Consider the following 15,389-nt stretch of genomic DNA (forward strand, 5'->3'; position numbering starts at 1 on the left):
TGATAGAAGTGCTAGGCCTAAACCCCAAAGAAGTCAAAGAATGAGAGAAATGTTCATATATACAAAAATATTTATAACAAGCTCTTTTTTGTTGTAGCAAAGAACTGCACGCAAAGTGAGTACTCATCTGTTGGAGAATAGCTAGACAAATGAGGGTATTTTAATGTAATAGAATACTATTGTACCATAAGAAATAGGAAAAAGGATGAGATTAAAGAAATCTGGAAAGATTTGTATACCCTGATGTAGAGAAGTGAGAAGAACCAGAAGGATAATTTATACAATAATACAACATTAAAAAGAAAAATACTTTGGAAAGAATTAAGAATTCTAATCAATGTGATGGCCATTCATCACACCGGAAGACTAATATGGAAGTATGTTACTTTCTGACAGAGGGGTAATGAATCCAAGGTGCAAAATGAAATATTCATATCTGGATATAGCAAATTACAAATTTATTTTGCTAGATTATGATTGTTTGTTATAATAATTGTATTTTTCTCTTTTATTGGTAGAAGAGGTTGCAGGGGAATGAGGACCTAGTGATAGCATTGCCCCTCTCCAAATAAAAAGAAGAAGAAAAGAAATAACAGAGGGTAATTGAAGCATCTTAAAAATGCAAATAAGGAAATAGAAGGAAGTTCAGAAGTAAATAGGCAAGCAGGACAGTTTTGAAAATAACATGTTGAAAATTAGAGATAGCCATGTTAATATAGATAAAGATATTGATATAAAAGCAAATTGAATGTTATATTGATTCATGTTTTCACATATGATCCTATCTCTCTCTCTCTTTCTCTCTCTCTTTCTTCTTCTTCTTCTTCTTCTTCTTCTTCTTCTTCTTCTTCTTCTTCTTCTTCTTCTTCTTCTTCTTCCCCCCATCTCTTCTCTCTTTGTTACTCTCTCTCCATTAAATTCAGAATAATGTTTTAATAAATAAGACAAGCACAGAAAGAGGGTAACTGCAAACTTATATCTAATTACATGAATGCCAAAAAGATCCATGTTAAACTTTAGTACTTTCCATTATGGTTTTCAGAGATGTTATGGCAAACATTATTCAACTGATAAATGGTCAAATGATATGTATGAATAGGCAGTTTTCAAAGGAAGAAATCCAGCTAATCTATAGTGTTAAAAAATTGCTCCAAATCACTAATAATTAGTAAAATATAAATGAAACACCTCTGAGGTTATATCTCACATTTATCAGATTGACAAAAAAATGACAATTGTTAGATGAGCTGCATGAAGGCAGGCACACTAATGTACTCCTAATGGAGATACAAATTGGTCCAGCTATTCTATAAAGCAATTTGGACCTATGGCCCAAGTGACCAATCAAGTGATCAATCCAGCGATACCATTACTAGGGCTAGACTCCTAAGACATAAAAGCAAGGGGCAAAGGGCACACCCACACAAAAAATATTTGTAGCAGCTCTTGTGGCAAAGAAATGGAAACTAAAGAGATATCCACGAACAGGTGAATGACTGAACAAATTTGGGGATATGAATCTAATAGAATATTATTGTACCATAAAAATAATGAAAGGGACATTTTTAAAGAAACCTAGAAAGACTTGTATGAACTGATGCAGAGTGAATTGAGTGGAACTAAGAGAATAATGTATATAATAACAATGTCAGGGAAAAAAACAACATCAGAAGACTGAAGAATTCTAATCAATGCAATGACCATGATTCCAGAGGACTAATGAAGAACTATGTTCCCCATCACCAGACAGAGTTGCACAAGGATACATATATTTTCAAAAATGGATAATGTGGAAATCTGTTTTACTTGACTAGTCATATTTACTGCAGAGTTTGTTTTTATTTTTTAGTTGGGGATAAAAGATGGGAATGAGAAAAAATAAATGCTTATTAATTGAAAAAAGTAAAATCAAATTACCTTTAAGAAGAAGTTATAGGAAAAAGCAGAGATTTTCTGAATAATGATAACTAAAATTTATATAGCGCTTACTATGTTCCAGGCACTGTGCTAAACTCTTCACAATCATTATCTCATTTAATTGTCACAACAACCCTGGAAGACAGGTGCTATTATTATCAACCCCATTTTAGAGATGAGGAAACTGAAGCAAACAGAGGTTAAGTGACTTGCCCAGGGTCACACAGCTAATAAGTGTCAGAGGACACATTTAAACTCAGGTCTTCCTGTCTCCAGGCCCAAGGTTCTATCTATTGAACCACCCTCAGGGGCATCTGTATAAAATTGGCATCATTTGTGTAGTGGTTTGGGAAGGCTGAACTGGAGTATATCCTATAAAATATGTTGCATGGGATGATGCATATGCATATTTTTAATGCAGTTTAGGTTTTTTCCATGGTGTCAACTCACATGACTTCTAATTAATAATAATTATAATGAAGGGCTCAGAAGACCTTTCCAAGGACTCAGCATTGCTAACCTTGTAACACAGAGTCATCACTGCGCAAAGCAATCTATGTTTTCTGTGTCCAAGACTTCAGGCACACAAATGCAGATTAACAGATGAAGACAGCCACATTAGCATACTCTCCAGAGCCCACACTTCTCTGTCCCCTGATTCTCCCTCCTCAGGCATTACTCTGTAACAAACAGCTGGGTGTAACAGTGGAAAGTGAGCTGGGCCTGGAATCAGGAAGACCTGAGTTCAATTTGAGCCTCAGACACTTCCTAGCTGCCTGCCCCTAGACAAGCCCTTCACCTCTATCTGCCTCAGGGTCTGCATTTGTAAAATGGGGACCATAATAGAACCTACCTCCCAAAGTTGATATGAGGATAAAATGAATTTGAATAAGCTGTTTGCAAACCTTTAAGTGCTGTATAAATCTTAGCTATTATCACTGTTAATAGGTCTGCCCAGAGTCTCCTCCTTTACCTACTTTTATCTATTGTTTTCAGGAAGCCCTTTGTTTGAGAAAGAGGCTGATTCCTGCCTTAAGGTTATTGTGGGAAGCTGCAGTTTTCCTTCCCCACAGATCGAATGCCCTATTTCCCTCTTTGTGGTTAACACATGAAAATTTGAGCCCATGAATCAGCTAAGGACTCAGCTAACTATATATCTGATTTCAGTCATATGGTTCTCTTCCCAATTTATTTATTTTTTAATTATTCACTTATTTAGCCCAATTTATTTCAGAGTAATATAACACTACAAGGAAAAGTCAGGAGGTGGTAGAATATTGAAGATGAGTTGGGGAGGAGGGAGCGTACCATTTGTTAAAGCCTATATAACTAACTTTCGTAAGAGACACTCTCCGTCCATCAGAGAGCTACTGCTCTTCCCATGACTGTGGAAGAGGGATCTTATAGATCATAGGGCCTTCCTGCCCAGGCTAAGCCAGTGATCAGGTACCCCCTCCTCACCTAAAGTCAGCAGAGTGGATCAAGGTTTGATGAACTGAGAATATTAATGGTGTAACCTCCACCTGTGGAGGAAAAATAAAGGAGCATACCACGGCTCTGTGAGAATACTACCCTATAAGTGACATAGAGAAAAGCCCCTTGACAAGCAGTGGACTATTCCTGCTGATAGGAAAACAATTTGAATGAGGCATCAGAGGTGCCTCCCAAACTTGGCCATGGGTCAGCAGGGATCTCCAATCTGCTGTTGTTACTCAGTCCTTTCAGTTGTGTTCAAATCTTTGTGACCCCATGGACCTCTGTCCATGGAATTTTCTTGGCATTTCCTTCTCCAGTGGCAAACAGAGGTTTAGTGACTCATCCAAGGTCACACAGCTAGGAAGTTTCTGAGGCTGAATTTGAACTTCAGTCTTCCTGATTCCAAGACCATTACTCTATCCACTACACCATCTTCGGTAGCTCAGTTCAGTCCTTCATCTTCCCAATGGATACAATTAACAATTGTGACTGTAATCAAGTTATGATCCTGATTCTAAATAGCACATCTGTCTTTTACCATCAGTTCTAAAACCAACAATGTAGAAAGAACCCAGAAGGCCTGATATGGGTAGTTGAATCAGAAGGAGGGAAGATAGACCCTGCCCAATCACTAGATAAGACACTAGTATGTATGCTAGTTTATACTGGGTATAAACAAAGAACTCTAGGAGCTATAATTTTTTAAAGACTCAAGTTTTGGAGCATCAGTTGCCATTAACAGTTATCTCCCTTCATTTTGACTTCCTAATATGATATTGGCTCCCCAGCCTTGAATCTCTGCTCTGGTAATCAGTCTTCCCACTGTTGTCTTAGCCTTTTGAAGGTTATTTTTCATTTTTTGTCTTCTTTGCAACACACTTAATCATCCAGCCCTACTGGCCTATTTGCCATCTTGACATATAACGTTCCATTTCCCTTCTCTTTGACTTTGAACTGGGCAGTATCCCAGGCCAGGAGAGCTCTTGCTTGTCCCCTCTATCTTTTAGAACCCCCAGGTCTCTTCAGTACTGTATCAGCAAAGGTGCCACCTTCTTTCTATAGGAAGCCCTTGGTAAGGCTACATTCTCCATACCTCATATGTGTCTAGTACCTTTCTATTTATGCACTTGGAGTCTCCTCCATTAGAATGGAATCTCTTTGTGGGCAGGAGGTATTTTCACTTCGTCTTTGTATCCTCAGTGCTTAACACAGTGCCTAAGCATAGTCAATGCTTAATAAACACTTAGTGATTGATTGTCCTTGAATCCTCAGAACCTAGGACAATGTCTTGTACGTGGTAGGCACTTCATAATTATTTATATTTATATGCCCAGCACCTAAGACAATGACTTGTACATAGTAATATTAGCTATCATGTATGTAAAACCTACTATGTAGGAGCTTTACAAATATAGTCTTACTTAATATTCACAAGAACCCTAAGAAGTAGGTGCTATTACTATCAGCCCCCTCTTACAATTGAGGAAACTGAGGCAAGCAGGAGTTACATGGCTTGCTCTAAGTCACATAGCTAGCAGGTGTCCAAGGCCAAATTTGTACTCAGGTATTCCTAACTCCAGGTCTAGACCCCTATCCACTCACCACATAACTCCCTCTAATAAGCTCTTAAGAACTGTTTAATTAAGTGAATTAATGCTCTCTGGCAAGGATCAGCAAACTACAGTGGAATGCCAAATCTGGCCTGCTGCCTGAACAGGCTATGAGCTAAGATGGTTTATGTATTTTTAAACACAATAAAACTTTATTTAGAAGTATAAAAAACCAATGTTAGCCAGAGGGCCATTAAAAACAAACAAACAACATCAAAACACCAGGTAACCCAATAGATAGATAACCCTGTTCTCTGGATACCATAGTACTCACCCATCCTGGCTTTCCTATTTATAGTTGTCCCCCTTCCAATTTGAACACAGTCTCTTCAGCCCTCCATTAGAGACTGCCCTTTCCCTTAACAAGGCTTTTCCTAATCACAGGTTTGGTAAATTTGGAGTGAGAATGCTTGTTCTACCTAACTCTCAGAATCAAATGAGATGATATAGATGAAGCACAGTACAACAATAAAATAATGTGCAAATATGACCTATTAGTAGATGGTGATGATGATGGTAATGATGATGATAATTGGAAGAAGCTGAGCTATAGATGCTGAACTTAATATAGACAGACTAATTACCCTAATAATATTTGGTGGTCAATGAGTCAACTGGGAAACTATCTGATTAAAATCTTCATTTCAGGCCAAGTTGATTTGCCAAATTATTAGTAATGTGAAGCCACCACTTTCATTTACAAAATACTCAGTCTGGTAGATATACTGTACCAAGAGCTGATGAGACAAATTTCCTGGTTATATTGAAATTGATTAAATATTATAGGGGATAAAATATAGTGACATTAGCCTGGAAACAGTCAAGTCAGCAGTCATAATTTAGTTTTATTTTTGTGTATTGCCCTTTGTGATAGTAGTGTCCCAGGAATTATTTTGAAATAAGTTATTCTCATCCCATTTCTGTTGCTTTTGCAATCAAACTCCTGAAGTTTCAAACCATTTGTTTTTCTAAGTATCCACCAATTTATGACTTTGGGTGTTGCATAGTGAATATAAGTCAAAAGATTTGGGGGGAGTTATTATTATTATTACTTTTTTATTTACCTCATTGGCTTAGATGCCAACCCTCCAACACTCAACCTAGCCTAAGAAAACTAAAAAATAGTGTGATTGCATCAACTCAGGAGACCTTGACAGATCATTAGAATGGTATCATTATTCTAAGTGTGGGCAAATGACTCCATATCATCTAGGCAATTCTGTAGATGAAGAAAATTATTTTCTGATTCAAATGAAACCTTGATTTTGTGAATTTTTCAGAAAATATGCTACATGCACTAGACTCTTCTTAGAATGTTGCATGATACTATCTAACCATAGTATGGGTGAAAATCCAGTTGTGAAGAAATACTATAGAAATTTAAGCTCTTATTTTTCATTAGGCAATCTTATATTAATGCAACACTTTAACCTCAAAAATTTTTACATCAATTACATTATGTGATAGTGTGATATAGGTATGACAAAGATTATTATCTAGAGTACATTGACCTGTTCTGATCACCAGGAAAGACAGAAGGCAGTAGAGTCAGTGAGGAGAAAGTGCACCACCCTCATGTCAGTGGGACAAAGTCCCAGTTATCCTATGTTAGTTATCCTATCCTAGTTAGTAATAGGCACTACTAGGGGCACTCTCTGCCCCTTTTCCACTACACTGCCACATTACTGCAAAAGTGGATGCGAACAACTCAGGGCTGAGGATGATTTTGTATATTTCTTTGTTTCATGGGCTGTCATGGCCAAAGAATTCATAACCATGTGGACAGCCTATGAGTGATGAGCTTCCCTGTACTTAGCAAAACTTGTTTTCAGAAAGTAGATTGAGGGCAGCTAAATGGTGCAGTGGATAGAGCACCAGCCCTGAAGTCAGGAGGACCTGAGTTCAAATGCGACCTCAGACTAAACACTTGACACTTACTAGCTGTGTGACCCTAGGCAAATCACTTAACCCCAATTGCCAAAAAAACAAAAAACCAGAAGGTAGATTGGATCTGTTTCCAGCCTTTACAGTATGGATGTATGGAACTTGCCAGAACCTATTTTCTACCAAATTAGTTTCTGAGCACCTAGGATCACCTCCACACCATAGTGAGGTGTCAGAGTAGTATGGTTAACAAACACTTAGCAATGTAAAGTTAAATAACAATGTGACATTATCAAAACAAGCATTAATTATAAAATCCAGAGGTTGTCTGGTCCAACTGTTCCTCAAGGCATGGACTACACACCATTCTAAAGATGTTTATCCACCATCTGCTTGAACATCTCCATGATGGAAAATTCAGTACCAGTCAAGGAAGTCTATTAGATATGGAAACAGCTTTTTATGAAGTTCTTCCTTTTTTTTCTTTTTTTTTTTTAAGGCAAGTGGGGTTAAGTGACTTGCCCAGGGTCACACAGCTAGTAAGTGTCATTTGTTTGGTCTGAGGCAAGATTTGAACTCAGGTCCTCCTGACTTCAGGGCCAGTGCTCTATCCACTGCACCACCTAGCTGCCCCTATGAAGTTCTTCCTTATACTGAACTGACACCTACCTCCCTATAATTTTCACCCAATGGCCTTAGTTTTTCCCTCTGGAACCACATAAAATAAGTTGAATCCTTTTCCTACAGGACATCCCATTTAGATATCTGAAGGCAGTTATCATGATCCTTTTCCTCCAATTTTTTTCTTCTCTTAACTAAACTGTCTCAGTTCATTCACAAGATAGTACGTAATTAATTTCTAAATAAGATAGATGGATATTAGATATAGACATAGATATAGATGTAGATGTAGATATATAACTTGTTGAAGATTCAGAAATTATTCTTGGTTGAAAGAGACAAGGGAGAGTTCAAGGTGAAGGAGAAAATTGAACTTGATCTTAAAGGCTGAGTATGATTTAGCCAAGTGGATAGGATCAAGGAAGGCATTCTTGGTGACTCAAGTGAATCAAAGGTTCAGACTTAGAAAACCAAAAGGTATGTTCACAGGACAAAATGTAGAGAGGCGATGTAGTGGAAGTGTGGAAAGTACTGACTTTAGAATTAGAGAATGGAGTGTTGAATCCCAGCTCTACTACTTACCACCTTAGAGATCCTGGGCAAGTCACACCTACACTCTGAGTTTTCATGGGGAGGGGGGATAATATAACTTGAACTATCTACCTCACAGAGGGATTTTTGGGGGAAAGAATTTAATAAACCTTCAGGACCGTAGTTGTATGGATTATTATTCTTAGATCAGTAGATGCTATACTTTCTATAGCCATGTTCATTTCAAGGAATCTCTGAGTTAGAGAAAGAAGAGCAGAATTCCTTCTGGTCAGCAAAAAGAGAAGAAAGCCTCAGATGCACTTCCTTCAGTAATAGTGTTCACTTGATCTGCAACTTGAAGCAGACGTGGCACTTAAAACTCTCGAAAGAGTAGAAATATAGGGGGGAAAATTTAATGGGAAATATAAGTTAAAAGGGGTAGCACATACCCTGACTCTGTCTTATATTGATGTCACAGAGTTTATTGTCATTTGAAATCTTTTGTGTATATTAGATTAGGCAATTTTTATTTTTAGATCATGACTGCAGACAATCATTGAGATAATCCAGACCAGAGATTCCTAACCTGGGGTGCACAAAAACACTAAGTCATCTATATAGATAGATTTTAGGGTGGGGTAGCTAGGTTGCACAGTGGATAGAGCACTGGTCTTGAAGTCAGGAGGACCTGAGTTCAAATCTTGCCTCAGACCAAAACACTTGGCACTTACTAGCTGTGTGACCCTAGGCAAGTCACTTAATCCCAATTGCCTAAAAAAATAATAAGAATTTAGGGGCAGCTAGATGGCGCAGTGGATACAGCACCAGCCCTGGATTCAGGAAGACCTGAGTTCAAATCTGGCCTCAGACACTTGACACTTACAAGCTGGGTGACCCTGGGCAAGTCACTTCACCACTTCACTTGCCAAAAAAAAGAAATGTAGATAGATTTTAGGGGGTCAGTGACACCTTGTATGAGTGAAATACACATATGTATGTACATATACATATATGTTATTTCTGTGTGTGCTTTACATGTATATGCATGTATCTCTATTTTCATTAACCTTTGGTTTCTTTTGTGATTCTCTGTATTTTGTTTTATGCATTCAAAAACACTCCAAGAAGGGATCAAAAGGCTTAACCCAGACTGTGAGGGGGGTCCATGACACTCACACAAAAGCTTAATGACTCCTGATCTCTAGACATCTTTTAAAGAGGAGGAACCTTAGTTCCAAACAACAAAGACAGTCTGCCTAAGATCACACTGGTAATAAGTGGCAAATCCACGATTCCAGTCTTGCCCTTCTGCCTCCAAATCTAGAATCCATCTGCTCCACTCTAACTCACGAGCAAGTATTCTTTAAACACTTCAGATCAGATTCTTCAAAATCATGAGGTCACAGCTTTATGGACTTAAAGTTGAAAGGGACAAGAGAGGCCAACTAGACCAACTCCCTCATTTTACAGATGTGGAGACTTGGGCTCAGAGAGATTAAGGATTTGTCCATTGGCAAAGTAGTAGAGGTACACTCAAATCCAAGGTCTTTGACTCCAAACTCAGCACTTTTTCCACTGTTTTACCTATCATATGTTCCCAAGAAGAGGCATGTCACTTTTTTTTTTACACAACTGTCTCTCTTTTTGGAGAACGGCTGTGAAGTAGTGGAAAGAACACTAGATCTGGACAGGAGCTCTTGACTCCAGGGTCTATATCATAGCTCTGACACATAGCTGTTTTATGACTCTGAGCACGTTGTTCAACCTCCAAGAGCTGTTTTATCCTCTGTAAAATGAAAAGAAAAATAACAAATAAAACCTTTTTCATGGTGTTATTAGAAGGAAAGTACTTTGGGATGTTGAAATAGCTTAAAACTGCACTAAGACTTTTGGGACATCCATGCTTGGCTCTTCAGAGTCAATGCAAGTCAACAAGCATTTAACAAACACCTACTACGTTTCAGGCACTGGGAATACAAAGAAAGGCAAAACCCAGCTCCTACTCTCCAGGAGCACACAATCTAATAGGGAGCGGATAAGCAAACAGCTGTGTACAATTAAGCCTTATAAAGGACAAATTGGAGCTAATCTCAGAGGGAAGGTACTAAGATTAAGGCAGATGGAAGCAAAGCACTTTGTGTACATGATCTCACCTACAGATATTATTGTTCCTATTTTGCAAATGTGAAACTGACAGAAAGAAGTTAAGTGACTTGCTCAAGGTCACACAGCTAAGAAGACCAAAAGTTGGGTTGAAACCAAGGCCTTCATGAAAGTCCATCACCCTACCCATTGTAACATATTCCCATTGGAAGTACTACCGAAATGAATTAGAATTATCCTTTTATTTTTTTCCCTACTAAATGGATGTTAATAGAGTTATGCAGTGTGTCACAGAATATCAGCCTGATCTGCAAGCTAAATTTATCTACCAATATAAAACATAACGTGCATACCTTTACTGATCATATGAACAACTTCTTTCTACTCATCTTACCTGTGCCCAGAGATCTGGAATTTAATCCCAGCTAGGGATTTGACAAGCAATGCCTAGACCTGCAAATGCTAAAGGGAGCTGAAGCTTAGAACACAGTGAATTCTCAGTATTTTCTAGGTAGCCTACAAAAACTGAGTAAAACTTGCCTCTTATGGACATTCTCATGATTCTAGACATTCATTCATTCTTGGGAACTTATCTTGACTCACAGTGCAGGTGAGGTGAGAGAGAAGCTAGCGGGGAGAAATGAACTAGTTGCTCCGTTCGGAGCATGGATGGAGAAGCTGGTATAACTTCCCAGTAACGGGTGAGTTCCAATGGGAACAAAGAACTAAAGTCTTCATGGAGAGAACAGGCTTCCTCTTCAGTTCACAAGAGGATGATAATACCAATGTTAGTAGTTTGAGATGGGTCTTTTTGTTCAGATTTGATCAATCAATGTGGAAAATCCCTCCACAGACTCTTGTGAAGCTTGAAGCAGTCTTAAAGAGGTGAGAAAGTAAATGATTTCTGCATGTTCAGAGGCAGAACAGGAATTTGTCTTCCTGACTCCGAAGTCAGCCCTCTAACCACCACCACCCTGCTGCCTTTTGTTAGCAGTTTAAAGCAGAAAAAGTTTCAAAACAGTTCAGCAAGGTCATTCTTTTGAATATGGTTTTTATATAAGAAAATAAAAACAAGATGTTTTTTGTTTAAAATAAACTAGACAATGAAAACCTTGTTAGTGTAAAATTAGCCAAATATTGCAACTGGCTTTCTGGAAGGCATAACAATATAATCAAGACATATATTCAAAAAAGAAAATTAATTTGAATGTGCTGTTTTTATGTTGGGAAATTGAACCAAAGCCCAAAAGCATTATGGGAAGCACTCCAAAGCAAGGAGTACACCGTGGAGAGTTACTGCAGGGGAATATGGGTCATTGGGGGGTTGAATGCCCTTGATTCCTGTTTGCTCCTTAAAATAAGCCTGGAAAGTATAATTAGTTTCCTCTAAAAATCCCATTTTTTCATTGGTTCCCCAAAACAATCCCCTCTTGTGTCATATATGCAATGCATTGATAATGCTTTTTCCCATTTTATCTATGTCTCATACCTCCTGAAATCTCTGATAAGCCCTCACCACACCTGCTCCAGCCATATCCTAGATTTGCAGACTGGGAATTTGGGATGTTGAGCCCAGACACAATATCATTATTTATTGCCTTGCTGCAATTCTACTTTTCATTAAAATAGATTTATATCCTCATCTTACCATAAGGCTCAAATTGGGTTTCCTCCAAGGACATTAATAACCAGGAAAAGCAAAGAGATGGCTGAAGACTCAGTTCGAAGAGACATCCTTTTTGATCTCAAAGCAGTTTCCACTTAGTAGAATGGTTCATTCTACATATTATTAATTATGGCAAACCCAGAGAGGGTCATTTTTTTTCCACTTGAATATTTTCACATTTCAACAATTCTGTGTTAGCCAAGGTGGTGGGAGTGGAGATCTAATTGACAATACCACTGAGTTTGAATTTCAAATGAGATGTTAATTTCAGTAAAAGCTTTCCTATTGTTTCTTAAGTTTCACAAAAAATATTTTATCAGACATCACCCTTTCCTATAGGACTCAACGTGCTAGAAAGATTGGTATTAAAGGACCCAAATTCCAGCTCTGGCCCTTGCAGTCTATGTGATTTTGTTCAAGTTACCTAAGCCCTCCTGGGCTTCAGGTTCCTTGTCTATAAAATGGACCAGCTGCACCCAATTTAAATCAACTTAGTGAGTACTAATTAAGTGCTAGTTGTGTGCCAGGCACTATTCTAGGTATACATAAATGAAGAGTCCTTGGCCTCAAGCAGCTTATATTCTGCTGAGGAGGAACAAGTGCATATATATACATACACACATATACACATACATATATATATATATATATATAGAGAGAGAGAGAGAGAGAGAGAGAGAGAGAGAGACTACAAAATAATTTCAGAGGAGGTAAAGAATGAGAATCAATAACCATGGCGGGGGCAGGGGAGGGGAATAATAGTGTAGGAGGGGACCTTGAGCTGAACCTTGAACAAAGGTAGAGATTCCAGGGGAAAAAGGTGAAGAAAGGAGCAATCTAAGCATGATCATAGCCTGTGCAAAGGCATGTAGGTAAGAAATGGAATAACATGTATAGGAATAGTTAGAACAATTTAGCTGGAATTTAAAGTGAGTTAATGAAAGTGATATATAATTTCTAGAAAGATAGGTTAGGGTAATGTTGTAAAGATGACTTCTGAGGTTTTGTCAAGCTCTAAACATATAATCATATGACCTTCAGCAAATATTTGATCTTTCTCAGATCATTCAATTCAATTCAATTGCTATCAAAAAATCTGTCAGTGACTTAAATGTAAAAAAAAAAATCTATCAGCAACTGAATGGGTGAAGTGATTATGTGATATCAAATGATAGAGCTGAAAAGGACCATAAAGATCATCTAGTCTAATCTCCTTTTTTACAAAAGAGGAAACTGAGTCTCAGAGAGAAGTGTCTTATTCAAGTTCACATAGTGAATAGAAAAGTTCATAGTAAGAAGAAGCCAGACCTCTTGTTTGCCAATGCAGTACTCTTTTCACTACGCTGTCTGCCTCCTTACCAATGTCAGGTATGATGATGAAGATGAAGATGATGGTCATACACCCCCACATAGTCCACCATCTTGACAGGAGCACTCAAGTGCCATTTCCTCCTAGAGCAGGGATTCTTTGTTTGAGGACCATGGACCCATAAGAGGTCATCAAATAGGTGTCAAAACTTGGATAGGAAGAAATTGCAGCTTCACTTTCACTAACCTTTTGTTTAACTTGTAATGCTATGTATTTTATTTTATGTCAAAACAAAAACATTTTTTAAAATAGAAACATTTTAAAATATTATTCTGTAAAGGAGTACATAGGCTTCACCAAACTGCCAAAGATGTCCCTGAGATTAAAAAAAAAATAAAAATATTGAAAACCCTTGCTCTATGGCAATCTTGTTATACTGGGACTGCCAATGATTGATGGCACATGGCATTGACATTCCTACCTGGATATTTAGTTAAGTCACACAATGGGAAAGGGGCTGGCATATTTGGGAGTATTGGTATTTTATGGTATTTTATTTTATGCATTTAAAATCATTATTCTGAAAAGGCATCCATAGGCTTTGCCAGACTGCCAAGGGGGTCTGACACAAAAGAAGTCAAGAACTCCTGCCTTAACTTCTTTCTAGAGGAATCATTCAAGGCACAAATGGTCTTCTTGTTCTTTTGTTATCTCAGGAGTACCAGGTAGCACTCACTGAGTATTCAAAAGCCCAACCTGGAAAAGCTAAAAGGATACTTGTGTACAAAAGTCTGCCTTGGGCCCATAACTGCTGAAAGTGACCCTGATTACATCTCCACCCAGATAAAGGAAATGAAGCACATAACCTCCAAGGTTTCCATACAACAGTAATGAGAGAGATGATTATTAATAACCAATGATTTGGGGAGATTCAACTTTCTCTCTTTTTCCTTTATCCTCATTTCAAGACCTCAGACTCTGAAGGTTTAACTAACCTTCTCCCCACCTGAGTAGGGAAGTCATTGTACTCTAATTCAGGTTTGGGTGGGGATAAATTCTTTGAATAGATTGTCCAAGGATGGGGATAACTTAAGAAGTTAATAACATAATCAAAGTCCAGGTCTAGACCATCATTGTAATATTCATTCTTTCATTGATTATTAACTAATCAGAGTTGATTGTCACCCTTGGGAACACTCTTCTTCGAATGGGTATATAAGCCATGAGCCCAATGCCATGATTGTTTTTTGTCTAAGAGAGAGATGCCAAATGACCATCCTTTTATTAAAATGATGTCATTGTTAATAAACTGATTAAAAACGATTAAATTACCCAGAAATTATGTCTCTTGACCTTTTTAAATGCCACAATATCTAACATTTATATAGTGCTTACTATGTGCCAGGAACATGCTAAGCTTTTTTTTACACAAGTACTATCTCATATGATCCTCACAACAACCTTGGGAGGCAGATGCCATTATTATCCCCATTTACAGATGGAAAAACTGAGGCAAATGAGGTTAAGTTACCTGCCCCAGATCACACAGTTAGTAAGCATCTGAGGCCAGATTTGAACTCAAGTTCTCCTGAGTATTCTATCAGTACTCCTATGAGTCAGGTGGCACATATGTTATGTCCATCTTAAAATTTATAGGTATTCAAAAATGGTAAAATTTACTCTCCTAAGGTCACAGAATCATGCAATATAAGAGACTAAAGGGAGCTCAGTGACCATTAGGTCTAGCCCATGCCTGAAAAAGTATCTCTACCACAGCACAACATACCCGACAAGTGATTTTCCAATCTTTGTTTCAACAGGTCTTCCAAAAGAGAACCCCCTACCTCCACAGCAGCCCATTCTACTTTTTAATTTATTTTATATCTCTTTGGATATATTTGTTTTCCATATATATGTATACATTGTTTCCCCTTATATAATGTAACACAAGGACAGGAATTGTTTCAAAATAAATGCTTCGTAAGTATTTTTGGTTGATTGATTGATTATCTAATTATTAAGAGATTTTCATTATATCAAGCAAAAGTTGCTTTTTTGTAACTTCCCATTATTCTTAGTTCCTCCCCCTAAAGCCAAGCAGAATAAGTGTATTTCTTATTCTATGTATCAGTACAATTAACAAATGGTGAGGTCGGGCCTGAAATCTAAGCCTGTTTCTGGATCCTGAACTCAATGGCACCTTTTTGGCTATCTCCCTTCTGGAGAACCCAAGGCAAGGAATGCATATAAAAAACAAAGTCTCAATAAAGTA

This window comes from Vombatus ursinus, unplaced genomic scaffold, assembly GCF_900497805.2.
Source record: "Vombatus ursinus unplaced genomic scaffold, bare-nosed wombat genome assembly UNPS02014818.1, whole genome shotgun sequence".
Taxonomy (NCBI): Eukaryota; Metazoa; Chordata; class Mammalia; order Diprotodontia; family Vombatidae; genus Vombatus; species Vombatus ursinus.